Source organism: Capsicum annuum, chromosome 9, assembly GCF_002878395.1.
Source record: "Capsicum annuum cultivar UCD-10X-F1 chromosome 9, UCD10Xv1.1, whole genome shotgun sequence".
In the NCBI taxonomy this organism is placed as follows: Eukaryota; Viridiplantae; Streptophyta; class Magnoliopsida; order Solanales; family Solanaceae; genus Capsicum; species Capsicum annuum.
The window spans coordinates 18,549,084-18,575,307 of NC_061119.1; positions in this window are offsets into that span (position 1 = coordinate 18,549,084).

Consider the following 26,224-nt stretch of genomic DNA (forward strand, 5'->3'; position numbering starts at 1 on the left):
TCGGACAGTACTGTTCATGCATAAGAACCCCATGCATTTAGCCTACCTCACATGCATACCAGTACATTCAAAGTACTGACGCATTTTTACTATGGTGTCTTATACCATAGGTTCAAAGACACGAGCTCCAGAGCAACAGTAGATTTCAGATATCTGCAGACAGAGTTAGAAATAAGTCCTCATCTTTCAAGGACATGATTATTTCCCTATTATCTCATTAATTAGTTTATTAGTTGGAGTTAGTTGGGGACATGTCTCATCAACTCCTTACTAGACAGTTCAATTAGTTAGAGGCTTTCTAGACTATCATGTTTCAGACTTCAGTATGTTTAGTTTTTTTTAGGTATTCTATTACTCCACACAGATGTTATATGATTCAGATCATGTTCAGTATTGAACCTTATCTCCTTTCAGTCCATGTTTCTACATTATAAAGTATTTTATGTAGTATGCAGGTACAAATATCAGTCATGGATTAGCTTGTGGTCCTTTGAGGTCATGATCATCGTGTAGCATTTTGCGTACTAGATTTCGGATATTACAAACTTGGTATCAGAGACTAACATTCAATAGATTCCTAGGAAGTCTGAAAGCCGCATCTAGTACAGTCTTGTACATGGGTGTGTTGCACGCCATATTTATATGAATAAGGCTATAAGATGTTTTAGGAATAGTTTCCCTTCTTTCAGTATTCATGTCGTGCTAGTGAGCATAATCTCAAGTCAATCTCTCAGTCTAATATATTTCTCTATATTTTCTACAGAACATGCCTTCTAAAAGAATAAATAGAAATCAGCCAGCCCCTCTCTCCGAAGAAACTTTGGGCAAACACGTTTCTCATGCAGAGTTCAAGGTTGCATTCATTACTCTTGCTCAGTCAGTTGCTGCTCAAAATAAATGACCAGCAATTATTTCAGCCAACCCAGTGGCTAATTCAGCCGCAGCCAGGATTTAGGACTTTACCCGAATGAATCCTCCATCCTTTCTTGGGTCTAAGACAGACGAGAACCCTCAGAAATTCCTAGATCAGGTGCCGAAGGTTACAAAAATAATGGGGGTTACGTCTAGTGAGAGTGCTAATCTAGCTGTATATCAGTTATAGGATGTTGCTCACACTTGGTTCAAGCAGTGGAAGTCAGAGAGGGCAGACGATACAGGGTCAGTTAAGTGGGAGGAGTTTTTTTCAGCGTTCCTTGATAGATTATTTTCCCTAGAGCTTAGAGAAGCTAAGGTGCTAAAATTCATCAACCTCAGGCAGGGCAATATGACAGTGAAAGAGTATTCTCTTAACTATACTCAATTAGCTAGATATGCCCCTTATGTAGTTGCAGATAGAAGGGAAAAGATGAGTAAGTTCATTTCAGGGGTGAATGATAGCGTGGTTAATGAGTGTAGATCCACCATACTAAATAGTGACATGACTTTAGCCAGGCTCATGACTCATGCTCAGCAGGTAGAGGAGCCAAAGATTAAGATGAGGGAGAAACAGAATAAGAGAACAAAGATAAGTAGTTTTAACTTTGCTCAGCCTAAGTTAGAAGGAGGAAACCATTCTCAGTTTCATCCTAAGTCATCAGTTACAGCTCCTTCTTCAGCCATTTCTCCAGTTCCTAAGTTTAGAGAGGGTAAAAAGATAGAGCGCCAGTCTCTAAGTCCCAGGGCAGTGTTAGCAGTGCTTGCACCTATCCTTTTTGCCAGACATATGGCAAGCACCATCAGGGTATTTGCAGAGCTAGCATTAGTATTTGTTTCGAATGTGGCAAACCAGGCAATAGATTCAGAGACTGTCCTCAGCGAGGTCCTTAAGGTCAACAGAATCACTCCTCAGCTCAGTCAGGTCACCCAAATCAGCAGGGTGACACCTCCAATGCTAATAATGGCCAACTCCCAAATCGTCTCTATGCTCTTCGATCTCGACAAGATCAGGAAATGTAATACCCGTGCCTTTTTCCTAGCTAGAAATCATATCAAGGATGTTAAGACTTACTTTAAAATGCAAACCTATATTTGTACACATGGTATTTTTGATATTTTCACTTTCTATCAGGTGGAAAATTGAGTTAGCTTTCCAACGGTACCAATTTTTTCCAAATCCGACATTAGACGAGGAAGTTATGGACGTTTTACTTGGAACTGTCAGAAATGCCCAGGTATGGCGGCCAAGTTGATGGACCACCACATAAGTGATGGACCGCCTCTTTGACTGTCACAGCCAAGGCAGTTGAGCCACGTACTGGATAAGGACTGAGATACGAGTTGATGGATCGTCAAAGTTGTGACAGACCGTCATCCAGGCCGTCAACTCTTATCCAATGAACCTCATTTCTGGTCCACGTCTGCTGGTCTAAGTGACGAACCATCAAGTGTCTGACGGACCATTAGTCAGACCGTCACACGCCACGTTTAGTTTATTTCTAGGTCATTTTAACAGGGATATTTTGGTCACTTACCACTCTCCTACATATATACCCAGATAAGTCCAAATTCAGTCATTATGCTCATTATTATTTCACAAACAAAAACTAGGGTTTCTCTTTGAATTTAATCCCCAAGAACAAGATCCAATCTTCTTCAAGAATCAAAGGATTTCAAATCCTTCAAGTTCAAAAACATCAAGACCCTTGAGTCAGGTATACGTAGTGTTCATCTGTGGACCTCTTTCGTTCATAGAGTTCAAGAACCATGCTTTTAAATGAGAAACGTTGATTTTCTTGTATTTATGTGATGTTGTTCATGTTAATGATCATTTTTTAAGCTTCAAGATATTAATTTAAGTTGACTTCCATGATGTATGCATGCTTGCAGTTAAAACCCATGAATTTGGGTGGTTCAAGATTATTAAAATTGTTGAGAAAACCTATGCCCCAAAGTGTGCATGCAAGGTGTTTGTTGAAATGCCTAGAATGCTAAAAATCATGTTCCCATGACCCCATAGTATTTAAATGACAAGCTATGTCAACTCTTAAGATGATTCCACATGAACTTCCATGCTATTGATATGTGTTGCTAGTATGATTATGTAATGAACATGATATTAAGGTTGTGCAAGTACTTCTATGTGACATGAAATCCTTTCTATGCAATACATTATTGATAACCATGCTTAGTATGAAATCCCTTATGTACGATATTATGAATTGTAGACTCAAATCTTGTGATCAAGTCATGTCATGTGTGTCAGTTTTCTTTCATCGAGTCCTGGGGGTATTCGTACCCAAAAATATAGTTGTGTTCCTAGAGCCAAGTCATGTTATCCTGATAATCTCAGTCAAGCCATGATCTATAGAACTCAGTCAGTCATGTTACTCAGGAAACCTCCAAAATCTCATTCGTCAGTCAACGGATGTTAGTTATTCAGTCCATGTACAGTTAGTTAAATTATGTTCAGTCTCTTCAGATGGGAGTAGAAGTTAGCACCGAGTGAACCCAAGGATGGGAACTCACCTGCCAGTTTAGGGTGTGATTATTAGTAGTCATCCTTGTGTTCCAGAACTACGTAGCCAGTGTAGGTTGAGACTTAACCTGTCAGACTAGGGTTGATGAGGTGGCTTAACCTGTCAATTTAGGGTTTCCACCATTCTCATTTGAGTACCTGCCAGTTGAGGGTCACTCACAACTGTCCTTACCAGTGGCACGGTATTGACACCCCTCCAGTCGGGGCAGAGATTGGACCCTAACTTAGCTATATGCATTATTGGGGCATGTTGGTTAAACAACTATCTCCCATAATTTTAGGCTCAGTCTCAGTAAAAGAACTCAGATAGTTCTTCAGATGTCAGTTTATAAGGACTGCCAGATACAGTCAAATTTAATTATAGTATGGAACTCAGATAGTTCCATCAGATGCAGGACTGTCAGGCACAGTCAGCCATGTATTAGAACTATAGTATCAGTCATGATCAGTTATCAGTAAACTATATATTAGCGTATAGATTTAGCTATCACGCATTCGCGATCTTAGTTTCTATGTATGCATGTTTGCACTCTCACATTCATATCAGTCAGTTAGAAGTATTTATCCTACCTCACTCGTATACTCAGTACTCCAGTTGTACTGACGCATTTGTGCTATGGTGATTTCTCTTTATGTTACACCATAGGTTCAGAGACACGAGTTCCAGACCAGCAGTTTCAGTCGCATTCCAGTATACAGAGCTGCAGTGAGTCCTCTTCATTCTACGCCGATATGATTCGATTCATTTATTATTTCAGTTAGTTTTTATTTTACGAAGTTAGTTAGAGACATGTTCCTTCAACTCCTTATTCAGTCAGTAATTCGAGGCTTTCACATACAGTTCAAATTTAGTTTAGATTTGATTCAGTTTTTAGTTGTTTTAGGTATCTTTCACCCATATGGATATTATTTTACCAAATTCTTTATTCAGTTGAACCTTATGGCCTACATGTTCATGTTTTCTGCATATTACATGTATGTTAAGCAATGTACAGGTATAGATATCAATCATGGGTTAGCTTGTGGTCCCTTAGGGTCATGAGCATTGTGTAGCATTCCGATTCAAAAAATCAGGGTGTTACAGGAAAATTCTCCTGATCTGGTAACCTATACGTTACAGAGATTTCATATGCATGTTTACGCTTTGATAGATCCAGGAGCTTCTTTGTCTTTTGTCACTCCTTATATAACAGTCGATTTTGGAGTCAGTCTCGAAATTCTAGTAGACCTTTTTCTGTCTCTAACCCAGTGGGTAAAACCATCATAGCCCAGTGGGTATACAGGAACTGCCCGGTTATGATATCTCAGAAAGTCACCTTAGCATACTTAGTAAATTTAGAGATGACTGATTTTAATGTCATTCTCGGCATGGATTGGCTTCATTCCTGCTATGCCATAGTCGACTGCAGAAATAGAATAGTCCAATTTCAATTTTCGAATATACCCATCCTAGAGTGGAAGGGTAGTGTATCCACTTTCAGAGGTCAGCTTATTTCCTACCTTGGGGCACGGAAAATGATATCTAAAGGATATGTCTATCATCTTGTTTGAGTTAAGGACACTAGTTCCAAAACTCCCAGCCTTGAATCAGTTCCAGTTGTAGTTAATATTCAGATGTCTTTCCCGAAGATCTTCCCGAAATTCCTCCCAAAAGGGAAATAGACTTCGGTATTGATCTTCATCCGGATACTCAGCCTATCTATTCTGCCATACAGAATGGTACCAGCAGAACTCAAAGAACATGGCGGAATAGAATAGGTTGAGTATCTAAAAGAAGGTCTATGCCGAAGTCTATTTCCCTTTTGGGAGGAATGCCTGGAAGATCTTTGAGAAAGACATCTGAGTATTCATTAACAACAGGGACTGTTTCGAGGATGGGAGATTCAGAACTGGTATCTTTAACATGCACGAGATGATACACACACCCCTTAGAAATCATTCTCCTTGCCCGAAGGTAGGAAACAAATTGACCCCTGACACGAACTTGCTCATCTTAGCTCTATTGTCTGCAACCACATGAGGAGTATACCTGGCTAGCTGAGTAAATCAGAGAGAATACTCCCTAACCGTCATATTCCCCTGCCTGAGGTTGATGAACCCAAGAAATTTGGCTTCCCTCAGCTCTTGGGGAAAGAATCTGTCTAAGAAAGCCGTGACAAATTCCTCCCACTCGATAGGGCCTATATCATCTATCCTCTCAGACTTCTACTGTTTGTACCAATCATTAGCAACATCCTATAACTGGTAGGTGGCTAACTTATCACTCTCAATAGAAGTAACACCTATGATGTCAATGATCTTCTGGACTTTGTCAATAAACTCCTGAGGGTCTTCATCAGACCTAGACCCATGGAAAGATGGAAGGTTCATCTGGGTGAAGTCCCAAACCCTAGCTACTTTAGGATTGGCCACTGGATTAACCGAAATAACTGGTGGCCATTTATTCTGTCCAGCCATGGACTGAGCAAGTGTGGTAAATGCGGCTCTAAACTCCACATGGGAAATATGTTCTCCCAAACCATCTTCGAGTTGAGGAGCTGGCTGGTTTCTTCTCTTTGGGGCCATGGTCTAGAATAAGAGAAGAATGATTAGACTGAGAGTTTAACTTGTGATTATGCTCACTAGCATGACATGAATAATGAAGAAAGGGGATTGTTCCTAAAACATCTTATAGCCTACCGCACATAAATGTGGCGTGCAACACACCCATGTATAAGACTCTACTAGATGCGGCTTTCAGACTTCCTAGGACTCTATTGAATGTTAGGCTTTGATAATAAGTTTGTAACACCCCAATTCACTGAACCGGAATGTTACACGGTGCTCATGACCCCAAGTGACCACAAGCTAACCCATGAATGATATCTGTACCTATATACTACAAATTATGATATAATAATGCGGAATACATAGAACTATAAGGCCATAAGGTTCAAATGAATACAATCATGTGGGTGAAAATACCCAAAACAACTCAATATGAAAGTTAAGTCTGAATGTAAATCTGAAAGCCTCTAAACTATCTAAATAAGGAGTTGAAAGAACATGTCTCCAACTAACTCCGTAAAACTTAACTGAAGAAATAAATAAATATATCAAATTATATTGTCCTCAAATCAATGAGGACTCACTGTGTCTCTGCGACTGGAATGCTACCGCTACTGTTGGGTTGGAGCTCATGTCTCAGAACCTATGGTGTAACATGAAAATAAACCACCATAGCGCAAATGCGTCAGTACAATTGGAGTACTGAGTATACGAGGAAGGTAGGCTGAACATAAAGGGTTTCATGCATGAACAACACTGACTGAATAATATGAACGTGGAAGTACAAACACACATATATAGAAACTAGGACCGTGAATACGTGATAGCATGACCTGTAAGCTAATACATAGTTTACTAATAACTGTCATGACTGATACTGAAACTGATAACATGGACGATTATATCTGACAGTCCTGTATATACTAAAATCTGAAGAACGCCCTGAGTTCTTTTATTGAGACTGATATTGAAACTGTGGGAAGTAGTATTTAACCGACATGCCCCATGTATGGCATTATGGCTAAGCTGGAGTCCAATCTCTGCCCTGACTGGAGGGGTGTCAATACCATGCCACGGGTAAGGACAGCCTGTAAGTGACCCTTATCTGGCGGGTACTCAAGAAGAACGGTAGGAACCCTAGACTGACGGGTTAAGCCACCTCATCAATCCTAATCTGATGGGTTAAGATGTCTCAACCTACGCTGGATACGTAGTTCTGGATCACAAGGATGACTACTAAGAATCATACCCTGAACTGGCGGGTGAGTTCCCATCCTTGGGTTCACTCGGTGCTAACCTCTACTCCCATCTGGAGGGACTGGACATGAATAACTGACTGTGCATGACTTAATTTTACTGAATTCCGTTGACTAGCGGAATGTTACTTATATCTGACAACTGACTAAGATCATGAGGTTTTCCTGAGTCACATGACTGACTGAAGTCTATGGAATCATAGCTTGAGTTCAGATATCGTGAAACATGACATGGCTCTAGGCACACAGCTATAGTTTTCGGGTACAAGTACCCCCAGGACTCAATAGGAGGAAACTGACACACATGACATGACTTGATCACAAGATTTGAGTCCACAATTCACAATATCATAAGTAAGGCTTTCATAATAAGAATGATTCTCAACAAACTATCACATGATCGGGAATGCACAGAACATGTATATACTTGCATGGCTTCAATAACATGGTCGTTCCATATCACAACAATATCATGAGCATCTCGTACAACTTCTTCAATTCAAGACAATAGCACAGGGATCACGTTGAAAATAAATTTAGAACATGGAATAGTCATTTAGGACTTATTATGTCAGAAAAGCATGATTTCTATTCCCTTAGATATTTTCACAAACACCTTACACGCACATCTTAGGCATAGGTGGATTCATCAAGATTACAAAAATTCAACCACCAATTTCACATATTTATACGTTAAATACCACCACATCCTCACAATAAACATACAAATATCCCATATTAGGCATCATCAAATTCCAACAATGTAAACATCATGATACAAAATTTATAAGATGGTTCTTGAGCTTCATGGATGAAAGGAGTCCATGAATAAACTCACGCATACCTTAGAAGGAAGATTCTTGATGATTGACGGAGGAATTTCCTTGAAATCGGATCTTCAAGCTTAGTTATGCAACCCTAGTTGTTTTTCTCTTTTAGTGCTCTTGGATGATGAGCTTTGAGATGATAATAGGGTTGTAATATATTTATAAGCTATATGTTTCGTAGGGTTAAGTTTAGGGACATGTAAGGAGTGATAAAAGACTTAATTACCCTTAAAATAACTCAAAATGGAGTGTTTTTGGCACCTGGAACTGACTTAGGCAGCGCCCAAGTGATTGCCTAAGCTAGGTTGGGCGGCGCCTAACCAATCGCCTATGTTAGGTTGGGCAGCGCCTAACCAATCGCCTATCCTTATTGTCTCTCACAAAAATGGGCATAACTTTTCGCTCGGGTATTGGATTAAAGCAAAATTGATATCATTGGAAAGCTAATTCGATTCTCTACAATTTGGTGGGTCTAAATCAGCCAAAATACCACATTAACATCGAGTTAGACTCATTCAAAGATGACCCTTGTAAAATCGAACACTAAAACTTGATGGATTCAAAAACCCTTAGCTTGTATTACCTTAAGTGACTCATATGAACATGCTTAATGCATCATAAGCTATCCTATCACTAGGATATTCATTGTAAGTCATGTACTCAAGTATGAATCATAGGATAGGAAATTTCATACATAGGAATACTTCTTCACTTCCTAGCTTAGAAACATGCGGGGTATTGCAATATCTCCCCCTTGGGAACATTCATCCTCGAATGAGAATTTACTGAGAAGGGATACAAGATAAAAGAACCTGAACTGAACATAAAGAACTGCAACGTGATCTCATGACTGACATGCTAGACATACTGAACTCGTGCATATCTAATGCATGGACAACTGATACATGAATGCATGACTGAGTATGAAACGGTTAATAGGTACCAAGTTTATACTGGAAACATGAATGTGAAACTGAATAAGATTAAGGAGAACTGTTACCTTGAGCTTGATCTGAATTGGCGGGGAAGAGGTGAGGATACTTGGTACGCATATCTGCTTCTGCTTCCCAAGTAGCTCCCTCACGAGACAATTTCGCCAAAGAACCTTGACTAGAGGGAATTATTTGTTCCTCAATCTACGAGTCTAATAATCTAAGATTTCAACTAGAATCTTTTCATAAGAGAGGCTGTTCTGAATGTCGATGCTCTAAATAGGGACAATAACTACTGGTTCACCTATGCAATTCTTTAGCAAAGAGACATGGAAGACTAGATGGACTGAGGCTAGATCTGAAGGCAACTCAAGATCATAAGCTACCTTTCCGAAGCAACAAAGAATTCTAAAGGGACCAACATACCAGGGAATGAGTTTCCCTTTCTTGCCGAACCTCTTCACTCCCTTCATGGGAGAGATATTAAGATAGACATAGTCATTGACCTCGAACTCGAGATCCTTTCTACGAATATTTGTATAGGACTTCTGTCGGCTCTGAGTAGCCCGGAGTCTTTCTCTAATCAACTGAACTTTCTCTAAGGCGTCGAATACTAAGTCAGGACCTATAATTGAGGCCTCACTAAATTCGAACCAACCAACCGGAGATCTACATCTCCTACCATAAAGAGCTTCGAATGGAGCCATCTAAATACTAGAATGATAGCTATTGTTGTATGCAAACTCAATCAAAGGCAAGTGGTCATCCCAACTTCCCTTGAAGTCAATTGCACACGCCCTTAGAATATCTTCAAGAGTCTACTGTCTGAGGATGAAATGTTGTGCTGAGATGGACTTAGGTACTGAGACCCTTTTGTAATGCTTTCCAAAAGTGAGAAGTGAACAAGGTACCTCTTTCTGAGATGATAGATAGTGAAACACCGTGTAACCTGACTAACTCCCTGATATAGAGTTTGGCATAATCCTCGGTGGAATAAGAAGTATGAATAGGAAGGAAATGAGCTGACTTGGTTATTCTATCTATAATGACCCAGACTGAATCATGCTGATGATGAGTTCTAGGCAAACCCGTCACGAAGTTCATGTTAACTTCTTCCCACTTCCAAGTAGGAATGGTGAACTCTTGCATGGAACCACTAGGTTTTTGATGCTCTATCTTAACCTGCTGACATGTAGAGCACTTAGCCATAAACTCTGCAATATCTCTCTTCATCCCACTCCAATAATAGATCTCCCATATATTGCGGTACATCTTAGTGGCCCCTGGATGAATAAAGTATCGCGCACCAGACGCTTCTGCAAGAATTTGCTGCCTCAATTCATCTACACCTGGAACACATAAACGACCCTGACAATGAAGAACACTATCTCCCCCTTAGGAGAAAACCTCGACTTTTTGATTCTGAACTGACTCTTTGATCTTGACAATGCTAGGATCCCTGTCTTGTTTCTCTTTCACCTCAGAAACTAGAGATGACTCTGAACTACTATGAACACATACACCACCCTCTGAAGAATCGACTAAGCGAACGCCTAGTGTGGCAAGCTGATGGATCTCCTGAGCTATTTTTTTCTTACTATCCTCAACGTGAGAAATACTACCCATGGAGAGTCGACTGAGAGCGTCGTCCACAATATTGGCCTTGCCCAGATGATAAACAACACTCATGTCGTAATCCTTCAAGAGCTCTAACCACTTTCTTTGGTGAAGGTTGAAATCTTTCTGGGAAAAGACATACTGGAGGTTTTTATGGTCTGTGAAGACATCTACATGAACTCTATAGAGATAATGCCTCCAAATCTTCAAGGGAAAAACTACCGCTGCTAACTCAAGATCATGAGTAGGATAATTCTTCTCATGTGGCTTTAACTGTCTGGAGGCGTAGGCTATGACCTTACTATGCAGCATGAGGACACAACCTAACCCCACTCTGGATTCATCACAATAGACTACAAAACCGTCTGAACCATCTAGAATAGCTAGAACTGGAGCTGAGGTGAGTCGAGTCTTCAACTTTTGAAAGCTCTTCTCACATAAATCTGACCACTGAAACTTAATCTTCTTCTGATTCAATCTGTACATGGGAGATGCAATAGAACAAAATCCCTCAACAAACTATCTGTAATAGCCAGCCAAACCCAAGAAACTCCTAATATCTAATGAAGATACGGGTCTGGGCCAGTTTTTTACAGCCTTGGTTTTCTGAGGATCTACTCTAATGCTATCACCAAAAACAATATTTCCAAGTAATTTTACTAATCTTAGCCAAATTTCACACTTGCTAAACTTAGCGAATAACTAGTGATCCCTGAGAGTCTGAAGAACAATCCTGAGATGGTCTGCATGATCATGCTCTGTGCGAGAATAGACCAGAATATCATCTATAAAGACTATGACAAACATGTCCAAGTACTGCTTGAACACACGGTTCATCAAGTCCATAAAATCTGCAGCGGCATTGGTAAGACCAAATGACATGACTAAAAATTCTAAGTGACCATACCGAGTATAGAAAGCTGTCTTCAAAATGTCACATTCTCTAACTCTGAGCTGATGATAGCCTGATCTGAGGTCTATCTTGGAGAAGTAACTGGCACCCTAAAGTTGGTCGAATAGATCATCAATCCTGGTAAGAGGATATCTATTCTTGACCATGACCTTGTTGAGTAGACGATAATCATACATATCCTGAGAGAACCATCTTTCTTGAGCACGAATAATATTGGCGCACCCTATAGGGAAACGTTGGGTCTGATAAATCCCTTATCTAAGAGATTCTTCAGCTGATCTTTCAGTTCCTTGAGCTCTGCTGGTGCCATTTTGTATGGCAGAATAGAATAGGTTGAGTATCCGAAAGAAGGTCTATGCCGAAGTCTATTTCCCTTTCGAGAGGAATGCCTAGAAGATCTTTAAGAAAGACATCTGAGTATTCATTAACAACAGGGACTATTTTGAGGATGGGAGATTCAGAACTGGAATCTTTAACATGCACGAGATGATACACACACCCCTTAGAAATCATTTTCCTTTCCCGAAGGTAGGAAACAAATTGACCCCTAACACGAACTTGCTCATCTTAGCTCTATTGTCTGCAACCACATGAGGAGCATACCTGGCTAGCTGAGTAAATCTGAGAGAATACTCCCTAACCATCATATTCCCCTGCCTGAGGTTGATGAACTCAAGAACTTTGGCTTTCCTCAGCTCTTGGAGAAAGAATCTGTCTAAGAAGGTCGTGATAAATTCCTCTCACTTGATAGGGCCTGTATCATCTAACCTCTCAGACTTTCACTGTTTGTACCAATCATGAGCAATATCCTATAACTGGTAGGTGGCTAACTCAGCACTCTTAATAGAAGTAACACCCATGATATCAATGATCTTCTGGACTTGGTCAATGAACTCCTGAGGGTCCTCATCAGACTTAGACCCATGGAAAGATGGAGGGTTCATTCGGGTGAAGTCCCAAACCCTAGCTACTTTGGAATTGGCCACTGGATTAGCTTGAATGACTGGTGGCCATTTATTCTGTGCAGCCATGGACTGAGCAAGTGTGGTAACTACGGCTCTAAACTCCGCATGGGAAACATGTTCTCCCAAAGCATCTTCGGGCTGAGGAGCTGGCTGGTTTCTTCTCTTTGGGGCCATGGTCTAGAATAAGAGAAGAATGATTAGACTAAGAGTTTAACTTGTGATTATGCTCACTAGCATGACATGAATAATGAAGAAAGGGGACTATTCTTAAAATATCTTATAGCCTACCGCACATAAATATGGCGTGCAACATACCATGTATAAGACTCTACTAGATGCGGCTTTCAGACTTCCTAAGACTCTATTGAATGTTAGGCTTTGATAACAAGTTTGTAACACGCCGATTCGCTGAACCGAAATGCTACACGATGCTCATGACCCCAAGGGACCACAAGCTAACCCATTACTGATATTTGTACCTATATACTGCAAATTATGATATAATAATGTGGAACACATAGAACTATAAGGCCATAAGGTTCAAATGAATACAATCATGTGGGTGAAAATACCCAAAACAACTCAATCTGAAAGCTAAGTCTGAACGTAAATCTGAAAGCCTCTAAACTATCTAAATAAGGAGTTGAAGGAACATGTCTCCAACTAACTCCGTAAAACTGAACTGAAGAAATAAATAAATATATCAAATCATATTGTCCTCAAATTAATAAGGACTCACAATATCTCTGCGACTGGAATGCTACTGCTACTGCTGAGCTGGAGCTCGTGTCTCGGAACCTATGGTGTAACATGAAAAGAAAGCACCATAGCAAAAATGCGTCAGTAAAACTAGAGTACTGAGTATACGAGGAAGGTAGGCTGAACATAAAGGGTTTTATGCATGAACAACACTGACTGAGTAATATGAATGTGGGAGTGCAAACACATATATATAGAAACTGGGACCGTGAATACGTGATAATATGACCTGTAAGCTAATACATGGTTTACTGATAACTGTCATGACTGATACTGAAACTGATAACATGGACAATTGTATCTGACAGTCCTGTATATACTAAAATCTGAAGAACGCCCTAAGTTCTTTTATTGAGACTGATACTAAAACTGTGGGAAGTAGTGTTTAACCGACATGCCCCATGTATGCCGTAATGGCTAAGCTGGAGTCCAATCTCTGCCCCGACTGGAGGGGTGTCAATACCATGCCACGAGTAAGGACAGCCTGTGAGTGACCCTTATCTGGCGGGTACTTAATGAGAATGGTGGTAACCCTAAACTGATGGGTTAAGCCACCTCATCAACCCTAATCTGACGGTCTAAGATGTCTCAACCTACGCTTACTACATAGTTTTGGAACACAAGGATGACTACTAAGAATCACACCCTGAACTGGCGGGTGAGTTCCCATCCTTGGGTTCACTCAGTTCTAACCTCTACTCCCATCTGGAGGGACTGGACATGAATAACTGACTGTGCATGACTTAATCTTACTAAATTTCATTGACTGGCAGAATGTTACTTATATCTAACAACTGACTAAGATCATGAGGTTTTCCTGAGTCACATGACTGACTGAAGTCTATGGAATCATAGCTTGAGTTTGAATATCGTGAAACATGACATGGCTCTAGGCACATAGCTATAGTTTTTGGGTACAAGTACCCCCAAGACTCGATAGGAGGAAACTGACACACATGATATGACTTGAACACAAAATTTGAGTCCATAATTCACAATATCATAAGTAAGTCTTTCATAATAAGAATGATTCTCAACAAACTATCCCATGATCGGGAATGCACACAACATGTATGTACTTGCATGGCTTCAATAACATGGTCATTCCCTATTGCAACAATATCATGAGCATCTCGTATAACTTCTTCAATTCAAGACAATAGCACGGGGATAACGTTGAACATAAACTTAGAACATGGAATAGTCATGTAGGACTTATTATGTCATAAAAGCATGATTTCTATTCCCTTAGGTATTTTCACAAACACCTTACATGCACATCTTAGGCATAGGTGGATTCATCAATATTACAAATATTCAACCACCAATTTTACATATTTATACGTTAAATACCACCATATCCTCCCAATAAACATACAAAGGTCCCATCTTAGGCATCATCAAACTCCAACCATATGAACATCAACCACCAACAACATTAACATCAAGATACAAAATTTAGAAGATGGTTCTTGAGCTTCATGGATAAAAGAAGTCCATAAATCAATTCACGCATACCTTAGAAGGAAGATTCTTGATGATTGACGGAGGAATTTCCTTGAAATCGGATCTTCAAGCTTAGTTACGCAACCCTAGTTGTTTTTCTCTTTTAGTGCTCTTGGATGATGAGCTTTGTGATGATAATAGGGTTGTAATATGTCTAGAAGCTATATATTTTGTAGGGTTAAGTTTAGGGACGTGTAAGGATTGTTAAAAGACTTAATTGCCCTTAAAATAACTCAAAACGGAGTGTTTTTGGCACCTGGAACTGACTTAGGCAGCGCCCAAGTGATTTCCTAAGCTAGGTTGAGCGGCGCCTAACCAATCGCCTATGTTTGGTTGGGCGGCGCCTAACCAATAGCCTATTCTTACTGTCTCTCACAAAAATGGGCATAACTTTTCGTTCGGGTATTGGATTAAAGCAAAATTGGTATCATTGGAAAGATAATTCGATTCTCCACACTTTGATGGGTCTAAATCAGCCAAAATACCACATTAACATCAAGTTATACTCATTCAAAGATGACCCTTGCAAAATCAAAAACTAAAACTAGATGGATTCAAAAACTCTTAGCCTGTATTACCTTAAGTGACTCATATGAACATGCTTAATGCATCATAAGCTATCCTATCACTAGGATATTCATTGTAAGTCATGTACTCAAGTATGAATCACAGGATAGGATATTTCATACGTAGAAATACTTATTCACTTCCTAGCTTAGAAACATGCGAGGTATTACAGTGGTTAAGTACTCTACATGTCAGCAGGTTAAGACAGAGCATCAGAAGCTTAGTGTTCCTATGTAGGAGTTCATTATTCCTTCTTAGAAGTGGGAACAAGTGAACATAGACTTCGTGATGGGTTTGCCTCGAACTCTTCATCAATATGATTCAGTCTGGGACATTATAGACAGAATGACCAAATTAGCCCATTTTCTTCCAGTCCATACCTCTTATTCAGCTGAGGATTATGCCAAACTCTACATCAGGGAGTTATTCAGATTTCACGGTGTTCCTCTATCTATTATCTCAGACAGAAATACCCAGTTCATCTCTTATTTTTGGAAAGTGTTCCAAAAGGGTCTTGGTACCCTAGTTTATCTCAGTACAGCCTTTCACCCTCAGATAGATGGTCAAGCAGAAAAGACCATTCAGACTCTATAAGATATGCTAAGGGCGTGTGTAATTGATTTCAAGGGTAGTTGGGATGACCGCTTGCCTTTGATTGAGTTTGCATACAACAACAGCTATCATCCAGTATTTACATGGCTCCATTCGATGCTCTCTATGATAGGAGTTGTAGATCTCTAATTGGTTGGTTTAAAGTTAGTAAGGCCTCAATCATAGGGCCTGACTTAGTATTCGATGCCTTAGAAAAAGTCCAGTTGATTAGAGAAATACTCTGGGCTGCTTAGAGCCAACAGAAGTCTTATGCAAATATTTGTAGAAAAGATCTTGAGTTTGAGATTGGTGACTATGTCTATCTAAAGATCTCTCCCATGAAAGAAGTGAAGTGGTTCGGCAATAAAGGGAAACTCAGTCCCCAATATGTCGATCCCTTCAAGATTCTCAGTCGATTCGGTAAGATAGCTTATGAGCTTGAATTGCCTTAAGATCTAGCCTCAGTTCATTCAATCATCCATGTCTCTTTGTTCAAGAAGTGCATAGGTGACCTAGCAGTTATAGTCCCTATTTAGAGCGTTGATGTTCAGAATAGTCTCTCTTATGAGAAGATTCCAATAGAAATCCAAGACTATTGGACTCATAGATTGAGGAACAAAGAAGTCCCTCTAGTTAAAGTTCTTTGGCAAAATTAGTCCATCGAGGGAGCTACTTGGGAAGTAGAGGCAGAAATGCGTACTAAGTATCCTCACCTCTTCTTCACCAACTCAAATCAAGCTCAAGGTAGCAGTTCACCTTAAGCTTACTCAGCTTCATGTTTAGTGTTCATCACAAACTTGGTATGCAATTTCATGCTCATATTTCCATTAGAAACTTGGTTTCAAGTACCATTGCATATTCAATCATGCACTCATGTATCAATTCAGTTATGTAATCATGTATCAGACATGCATTCTCATTGTGAGAAACTTAGTTCTTCAGAACACTTAGTCATCCATTTATGAATCAGTTACATATGCATCAGATATGCATATTCAGTATTATATGTTCAGCTTGTCAGTCATGTCAGTCATGAGATCATGTTCCAGTTATTCATGTTCAGTATGTACGTTAGTTGTTTTTTTTTCCCTCTCAGTCAGTCTCATTCAAGGATGAATGTTCTCAAGGGAGAGACTTTTTCCTAGCTAATTTCATCTCAAGAATGTCTAGTATTATCTTCTAAATTGAATGATGGTTATTCCATGAGGAATTTTCAAGATTTCCCCTTTTTTTTATGTGGTAAATTCAATAAGCTTTCCATCGATATAAGATTCATACAAATTCGATAATTGGGTCAAAAGTTACGACTATTTCAAGTTCCCATCATAAAACAGTGCCACATTAGTCAGTGGTACGCCGTGCCAAAAGAGGAAATGGCATTTGGCAAATTCCATTAGGGGTCCACGATTATGGCGCGTCACGCCAGGGCCCAAATTTAGAATTGTGCACTTCCCAGTGTCTCAGCGTGATTTTTCCCGCATCGCGCCAAAGTTCCAGGTCATAAAAGAAGTGAAAATGTGATGGCCCCGCATCGCGCCATCCCTCAATTTCTCAATTTTCAAATTCCAGTGATACGGCGCGATAGCACCAAGTCACGCTAGGGGTTGAATTCGGGAATTTTTTATTAAAATTAAATGACGTGTCCAAGATTAAAAGGGTCAACTTCCCACCCCTATTTAAGCCCTTTAACACATGATTCAGCCACTTTTCACCCAAAATATACTAGTTTCTCTCAAGTTTATCTCAAGAACATGCTAAGGTTTTCATAGAAGATCCAATTTCAAGAAATTTTCACCGTTAATCTTCACGAAATCACGAACTAAGGTATACGTTGTGTTCATTCATGGATTCCTTCCATCCATGAAGCTAAAGAACCTTGTTTTATCAGTAAATCATGGTCTTTATAATGTGGGTTATTTGTAATCATGTTGTTGACATTGATTGATTTCAAAGTTGGGATCTTTGTGTTTATCATGATATTATGTTACCATGCAAGATAAAATACATGAATTTAGTTGCTTATGATGTGTAATTTGATGAATTGACTTATGCCCTAAGTTGTACATGCAAGGTGGTTGATAAAATACTCTAAAAGGTAGAAATCATGCTTTATAGCTCAAGACATAATCTAAATGTGACATGCATGTCATCCTCTTATGTTTAAATAGTTTCCATGCTATCATTGTGAAATGTGTATATTGTCGGAATGGCCATGATATTAGAATATGAGATTATGATATGATTATCAGCATTCTTGTCCATGTTAGACAGTATGATACCCATGTACTTCATAAAATTCATAACTTATTAAATTATGTATTGTTGATATGGGTATTGTACTTGATAAAGTCATGCTTTATCAGTTCCCTTCTATCGAGTCCTAGGGGTACTTGTACCTGAAACATTAGCTATGTACCTAGAGCCATGTCATGTTTTCACGATATTCTCAGTCAAGCTATGATCCTTAGACTTCAGATAGTTTTATGACTTAGGAAATCTCTATGATCTCATAAACTCAGTCAGTTTTTAGATATCAGTAGTATTCCGTCAGTCAACAGAATTTAGTAACTCAGTCCATGTTCAGTTCAGTAAATCATGTTCAGTGTCTATTCAGATGGGAGTAGAAATTAGCACCGAGAGAACCCAAGGATGGGAACTCACCTGTTATATGAGGGAGTGATTCTTAGAAGCAATCCTTGCATTCCAAAACTATGTAGCCAGCATAGGTTGAGACATCATAACCTTCTATATGAGGGTAAATGAGGTGGCTTAGCCTGCTATATGAGGGTTCCCACCGTTCTCACTAGAGTTATATGTTATATTAGGGTCACTCATATGTTGTCCTTACCAGTGGTGCAGTATTGACACACTTCCAATAAAGGCATAGATTGGACCCCAATTCAGCTATAATGCATTATTTGGGGCATGTCGGTTAGATTACTACCTCCCACAATCTCAGTATCAGTCTTAGTAAAAGAACTCAGATAGTTCTTTAGAATTCAGGACTATCAGATACAGTCAACTCAGATATAGTATGGAACTCAGCTAGTTCCATTAGATCAGGACTGTCAGATACAGTTACTCATGTTATCAGTTATCAAAATTCAATCATTAGTCATGTTAGTCATCAGCATACTTATGTTATCATAATTTCATATATAGTTACTATGTATGCATACATGTATTCTCACGTTTATATTAGTCAGTTAGCCAGTACTGTTCAAGCATAAGAACCTCATGCATTTAGCCTACCTCACATATATTTCAGTATATTCAAAGTACTAATGCATTTGTGCTATGGTGTCTTATACCATAGGTTCAGAGACACAAACTCCACAGCAATAGTAGATTCCAGATATCCACAGACAGAGTTAGAAGTGATTCCTTATCTTTCGAGGACATGATTATTTCCCTATTATCTCATTAATCAGTTTATTAGTTGGAGTTATTTTGGGACATGTCCCATCAAATCCTTACTCAGATAGTTCAGTCAGTTAAAGTCTTTCTAGACTATCATGTTTCAGACTTTAGTACGATCAGTTTTGTTTTGGGTATTCTATTACCCCACACAGATATTATATCATTCAGATCATGTTCATTATTGAGCCTTATGGCCTTTCAGTTCATGTTTCCAAATTATAAAGTATTTGATGCATTTTGCAGGTATAGATATCATCATGGGTTAGCTTGTGGTCCTTCGGGGTCATGAGCACTGTGTAGCATTTCGGGTACCAGATTTGGGGTGTTATAGTAGAAGATAGAGAAGGAGTTATTAATTAAGGTGAATTGTTGTTTACTTGAAGTAGAAAAGGAGTTAGTGATGGTATTTATTTTTTTAGAAAATTATAGGTTTTTAACAAAAGTATTTGGTGGTTGAGTATTGTTAATTTAGGCTTCCTGTGAGGTTGCGATAAAAAGGAAGTTTAGTTGAAACTTATAGAGCTGTGAAAGTAATTTAGGTGTATTGATGGGTAAATAGTAGTAATGTGTAGAAGGAGGAAGTTCTAGCAGGTTTTAATAAGATATACCATATGATCATGATTGATTATTATTATTATGAGGTTCTAGTGGACTAGTCTTTCTTGGTGTTTTATACTATAGCTTTCAAGAAAGAATAGTATGTGAGGTGTGTTGTTAATTATGCCTAGCACTAGACAATAAGTTTGAACAGTGGATGATTATCAAGGTGGAAATAATGATTGCTTGGTTAGTGATGCTAGTTATATGGAAGTGATCTAGTAGTCTAGGACAGTGTATGCAAGAGTTTGAGTTCATTTTTTCCAATTAAGTATGATGTTGTAGGTATGATTTAGAAGTGTACCCAAGGTGATATAGGGTTACATTATTTTCCAAGATTACTAAAGGTTGTGTGTGGTTAGTAGTACTCTTGAGTTGTAAAATGGGAAGAAGACTAGTTATAGAGTATATGGTGTTCTTAATAGCTAAGTTAAGGAGTTATGGATAGATGACATTGAGTGCTTTGGTATGATTTTGAGTCTCATGGTTTAGGGGAAAATGTAAGTTTAGAAATGTGATATAGATTATGTGTTTATTGAGGCAGGTATGTTGGCAGGGGAGAGTGTAAGTCTATCATAATAATAATTGAAGATAGAGAAAGTTAAGGTGGTATATATATAGAGGGATTGTCCAAGAATGAAGTTAGTATGTTTTAAATATAGTTCATGCACGTGAGTTGAGCATTTCTCTGTAAAATACTAGAGTGAAGAAATTATGGCTCAGTCCTAGAGATATGAAATAACTCCATAAGTTTAGAAGGTTGGCTTTAATCTAAGGGAGAGATGATAGTGGTGATAAATAATTATCTAGATAGGAGAGAGTAAATATTTCTCGTTGGGGAGAGATTGTTTTATTCTTTTTTTATCTAAGGCTATAAGTTTGAAGGATGATTGAGGCCAAGCTTTTGGTATACGTCATGGTAAGTTGAAAAAAATTCGTGTGTATCTTCTTGGGGATAGTGTAAGGAAGTTGTTATTGATAGAAGTATTATCTAATATGGGAAAGATATTTTAGTGGGTTTTTTGCCTAGAAGTTCATGTGTGGTTTTAATGATAGGCTTGAATTTCATGTTGGTACATTAGTGGATGGGTGCATTGTGTGTTAGTAAATTCCTTGTAAGAGGTTCAATTTAGTTTTTGAAGTGGTAAGAAGAATTATTCATAAGATGAGAGCTGTGAAAATGCATGGGGTATTGAATTCACGGTTCAGACTAGTATTATGGTGTTATGTGTAGTACCTTGTGATTTTGAGTTAGGTTTGAACATGGCGAGAGCATGTAGTTCAACTCAAATTTTGGCTAGAGTAGTTATATGTACCCATGTGAGAAGTGTAAGGTGAATCAAATGAGCATGGTATTTAAGAGGATAAGTATAGTTGAGGGAGTATTTGAGAAATGTGTCTAAGCTTGAAAGTTAGTAGTTGTATTGCCCAAGGAAAAGTGATTCTATCCTAGATTATGTTTTATAGGCCTTTAGTCCATGATTATAGAGTTATAACCATATTGAGATTCCTTATTCAGATATCGTATTCAGATCATGCCCAAGAATTCTTTGCTCTCTAATGTTATTAACTTCTTAGCAAGAGTGTTGAAAACATATTCCAATTGAGTATAAACTTCCAGTAAGAGTCAGTACGTATAACCAGTAATTCAGTTTAGCAATCAGACAAATAAGCTCCTATAGTTTCCCATCTTTCCATATAGTCTTACTATCCGAAGTTTCATGAATATTGCTAGTCTATAAGGTAATTCATTCAGTCCATGCATCATGTTTCATATTCAACTATTTAATCATGATTCAGTTCATAAGTGTTTAGAGCATGATCTCAATTTTCCAAGTATTTCAGCTCGACATTGTAATACCCCTTGTACGACCTAAGGCTCGTTATCTCATGATTCGTTCTTACATAATGTACTTGGCGATGCCATGAAGCCCTTTTCCATTTGATTTATATACGTGTTTTGTTGAGTGACAATCCTAAATGAGAAGTTACATACCTTATTTCATCCTTAGTATCTCTTAGAATTTTTATTGCATCAGTTATCACTTCACAGTTCTATTTGTATGATCATATCATGATCATTTCAAGTGAATTCTAAACTCTCAGCATGAATTAGCTCCTTATAGTCAATAAAGTCAAGTCATCTTAGAATCAGTTTCATGATAGAGTTTTAATATTTCAGCTTAGCTATATCCTTCATTAGCAAACATGTCAAGTCTATGTTAATCCATACTTCTAAATCTTCAATAAAATCCTTCCCATCATTCGAGAATGAATAATTCCAAGGGGGAGATAATGTAACACCCGACATTTTTTGAGCTAGAATTCAAACCGTTGGTACCATGTATTCATACTAAATTCAATGATTCTATGTCTATATATGTGTAATTATCAATTATATAGTTTGTGAATATCTTTGTATGTGAATCAAGGTCATAAAAATCTCCTAATTCAAAGACGAGTTGAGGACTTTTCTATCGATAGAGTTTTAACAGATACTCTAACTAGGTTCCATTTTAAATAAGTGTATATCCTAGAATATAAGGATTCAGGTGTCATAATATATATCAAATGAAAGATCCTTGAGTCTTCTTTCCAACATATCCAATTTCACATTAATCCAATACTGGAGAAGAAAGTTATGCTCATTTTAATTCAGAGTGTCGGTCTATCAATAAGGTGACGACTTGAGGTGATAAGCCGTAAACTAAGTGACAAGCTATCAACCTTGTCTCAGCCTTAACCAGAAATACTCTGCATCACTTAAGGAAAGGTAACGACTAGGTTGACAAGCTATCAACTAGTTGACAGGCTATCAACTAAGTCGTCAATCTTAACCAGATCATGAAGAGAAGGTAACGACTATGTTGACAAGCCGTCAACTAGTTGACAAGCTAGTTGGCTATCAACTAAGTCATCAACTAAAAAAATTCGGTAATTTTTATTTTGTTTTCCTAAGGGTATTTTCGTATTTTATTCACTTCAAACCCTATCCCCATGACTTAAAAACATAAGGAGGCATTATTTTTCCCCCATCCTCAATCACTTAACATGTTTTTCCTCCTCCCATCATCAAGAATAGCAAGAACATTAAGATTAGGGTTCCTCACCCAAAAATTCATCCTTTAAGTCCCAAGATTCAAATTCAAGAATATCAAGAACATCAAGATTAGGGTTCCTCAACCAAAATTCAAGACTCCCTTCCTAAGAACAAGACATTCAAGCTTTCTTCCTCAAGAATTCAAGGATTCAAGTTCCAATTTCAAGCGTCTTAAAGAATTTGTTCAGTTAAGGTATGTGGGGTTTATGAAAAAGGATATTCTTTCATCCTTTTGCCCAAAACTTCTTTTAAAGTTAAAGCTATATGACTTGCAATTAGGGTTCATACCCAAGTTATCTTGTTTTGAGTTTATGAAATTACTATGGGATTGAAGTATTAAAGTGCATACTTGTTTTCATCTAATTATTTCTTGACTTAAAGATTCTCTATTCTGATTTGAATACCATGAGTTTGATTTGAAACATTGGTTAAAGATTTTCAATTGAGTTTTAAGCATGATATTGTATTACAAGTTATATGAAAGAAAGTATTAGATTCAAGGCTCAAGTTTGAGCACTAAGTTTACAAGAAAAGTTTGATCTTTTGATTCCATGATTAAGCTTGAAATCCACAATTATTTGCCATTCTTATATTTTAAAGCAAAGAAAAGTATAATTGGTTTCTAGTATACTAACCCTTATGCTATTTGAAAGTGGATTTCCTAAAGTATGAGCATATAAGTAATATGGAAGAAGTATTTAGCACTGAGAAAGGAATACGGATAAGTGTACCCTTAATTCCTAGATACTACAAGCCACCATAGTTTTAAGTCCCAATATGGGTTAAGTTCAGTGATTACTAAGTTAAGGTTCTATTCCGATGGCAAGAGTAGGATGGCTCTCCCCAACGTGGGTAAGACGTTGGACTCTATGATAGCTTAAGTGGTTTATGTCGGTTAGAAGAATCTCCCAAAATAAAGAATAAAAAGTAAGGCCTTTAGAAACTAAGGGCTATGGCTAACAAAGTTTATCCTTATGCTTCATCAATCATGTTTATGATTTTACAGTCTTTGTTTTATTCAAGCTCAAGGTGAGTCATTTACACTTAGTATGCATTATTTGAAAGTTTTTATGAATATTCAGTTATTGTTTTACTTGTGTATTCACCCCCACATACTCAATACATTCCAGAAGTACTGACCCACATATATGTCTATGTGCTACATTATCTCATAACATAGGTACCAGTTATGGCAAATCATAATCAGACAGTTCGCAGCTTCCAGTTAGCAGGTGAAGAGTTCTTTTGATTTGAGAACTCGAGTCAACTTTAGTTCTAGTAGCATTTTTTTTAATTCAGCCATATTGATTAGAGATAGCTGGGGGTCATATCTCGGATACCTATAGTCAGTATTATTAGAGGCTTAGTAGACAGTCAGCAGAGTTGATGTATTTGATTTCAGTTTTGTACTGTACACATTTAGTAAAGAAATCTCTTCTGCTTATTTCTTTCAGATTTATGTAACATATTCAGTTGCTCATGAGTTATGCAAGTATCATGGGTTATGTGAGGATCACTTATGGTTCTAACCACTATGTGACGTCCAAGGGTAGTCTCGAGGTGTTAAAATCATCAATCTCTATACTGAGACATGGATTTCATTAACTAACTTATTATTTTACCAGTATATATTATTGTCATCCAATCTACCAGGAATATTGACCTATCTCAAAATATCACCTTTTAATAAATCAAAATGGTAAATAATATATATAGATCATAATTGTTATGGCCCGAGCCGAAGACCTGGCCGCAATAGGTACCCCAAACTGCGAAGTCCCGAGAGATCCCTTAGCATATCATCATAAACATAATCCAGTCAGGACAAGGGCCCCAGCTGGACCATAAACTAAAAGAAGTCAACATATGAATAAGTACCTTCCGAAATATGGATGGTTCACTAACTCTGTTATTATCCCTAATGTTCTACTGATGTGATGGATCGCGAGACCGTGCCTTAGAACCTTTACTATAGGAGGGGGGGATTCAATACTTGAAAAGTATTGGTATGTACAACAAACCAAAAATAACATATATTTCATGTAACATATTTGAGAGAATTGCGAAAATAATTTATCATAATATATTTATAAAAACACATGGGCAAAATTTAAAGAACTTCAATTCATACTTGTAGAACTTTGACTTGACTCTTTGCTTTACTTCTGAGTTAGATGGTACACCCTATAATTCTGATTACCCACAGGCTATATGGGTACGCCCTTAACTCGGTGACCAAGCCTCCAATCCAAATTTACCTCAAAATTAGAGTTTCCATAAATTGGGAATACCCTCTTTTAGGCATACTATAGGCATCACCCTTTCATGATGTCCAAATTATCCCCCTTTCAGGATAATACCCGCATCGATAAAATCAGGTTTCCATCAAGGAGCTCCTTCACTCAAATGCCTTCTTCGGGTAACTATTTATCTATCTTAAGCTCAATTTTAACCCTTAAAACCATGCTTCATACTCAAAACATTCATTTCTTTTATTTTAAGGGCATTTCATAATAGGTACCATCATGCCTAGACTTGTAAGTCGTATCATATCATATCATATCTATAGCCCTTCTCATTTAAAATATATTAATGATCACCAAAAGATTTATCATAACACATGAGAGTTCTTATTTCAAATAGCACATGAAACATATGCAAAACGCTCTCTTTTCAATACTTTAACATGTGGTGGCCAAATATTACATAAAACACATGCAATTATTCATTAGGAAACAATAGAAATTAGAATAATAATCACCTCTTTGAAAAACATGTAAAACAACCATGCATAATAAATCAAGAGGCATTTATAATTCAAGAGTTCTCCTCATTCATAAAACAACCCCAACATTAGTTATACGCAAATCTCATGATAAAAAAGAAGATTTATAATTCATGCTCTAAAATTCATTTCACTATTCATAACATGTTAAGACCATAAAATTTCATCATGGGAAAGGAAATTTCATGAATCATACTCATAAATCACTTTTTGAATCTCATATCATAAATGCACATGATTATAAATCAAACTTATGGAAAAACCCCATGATAATTACATATTATCATTAAATTGGATTCATGATGCATGATCTTTAAATGATTTCTCAAAACTCATTACATATACGTAGTTATATACTTTAAAGCTTGTTAAAACTATAAACTTACGC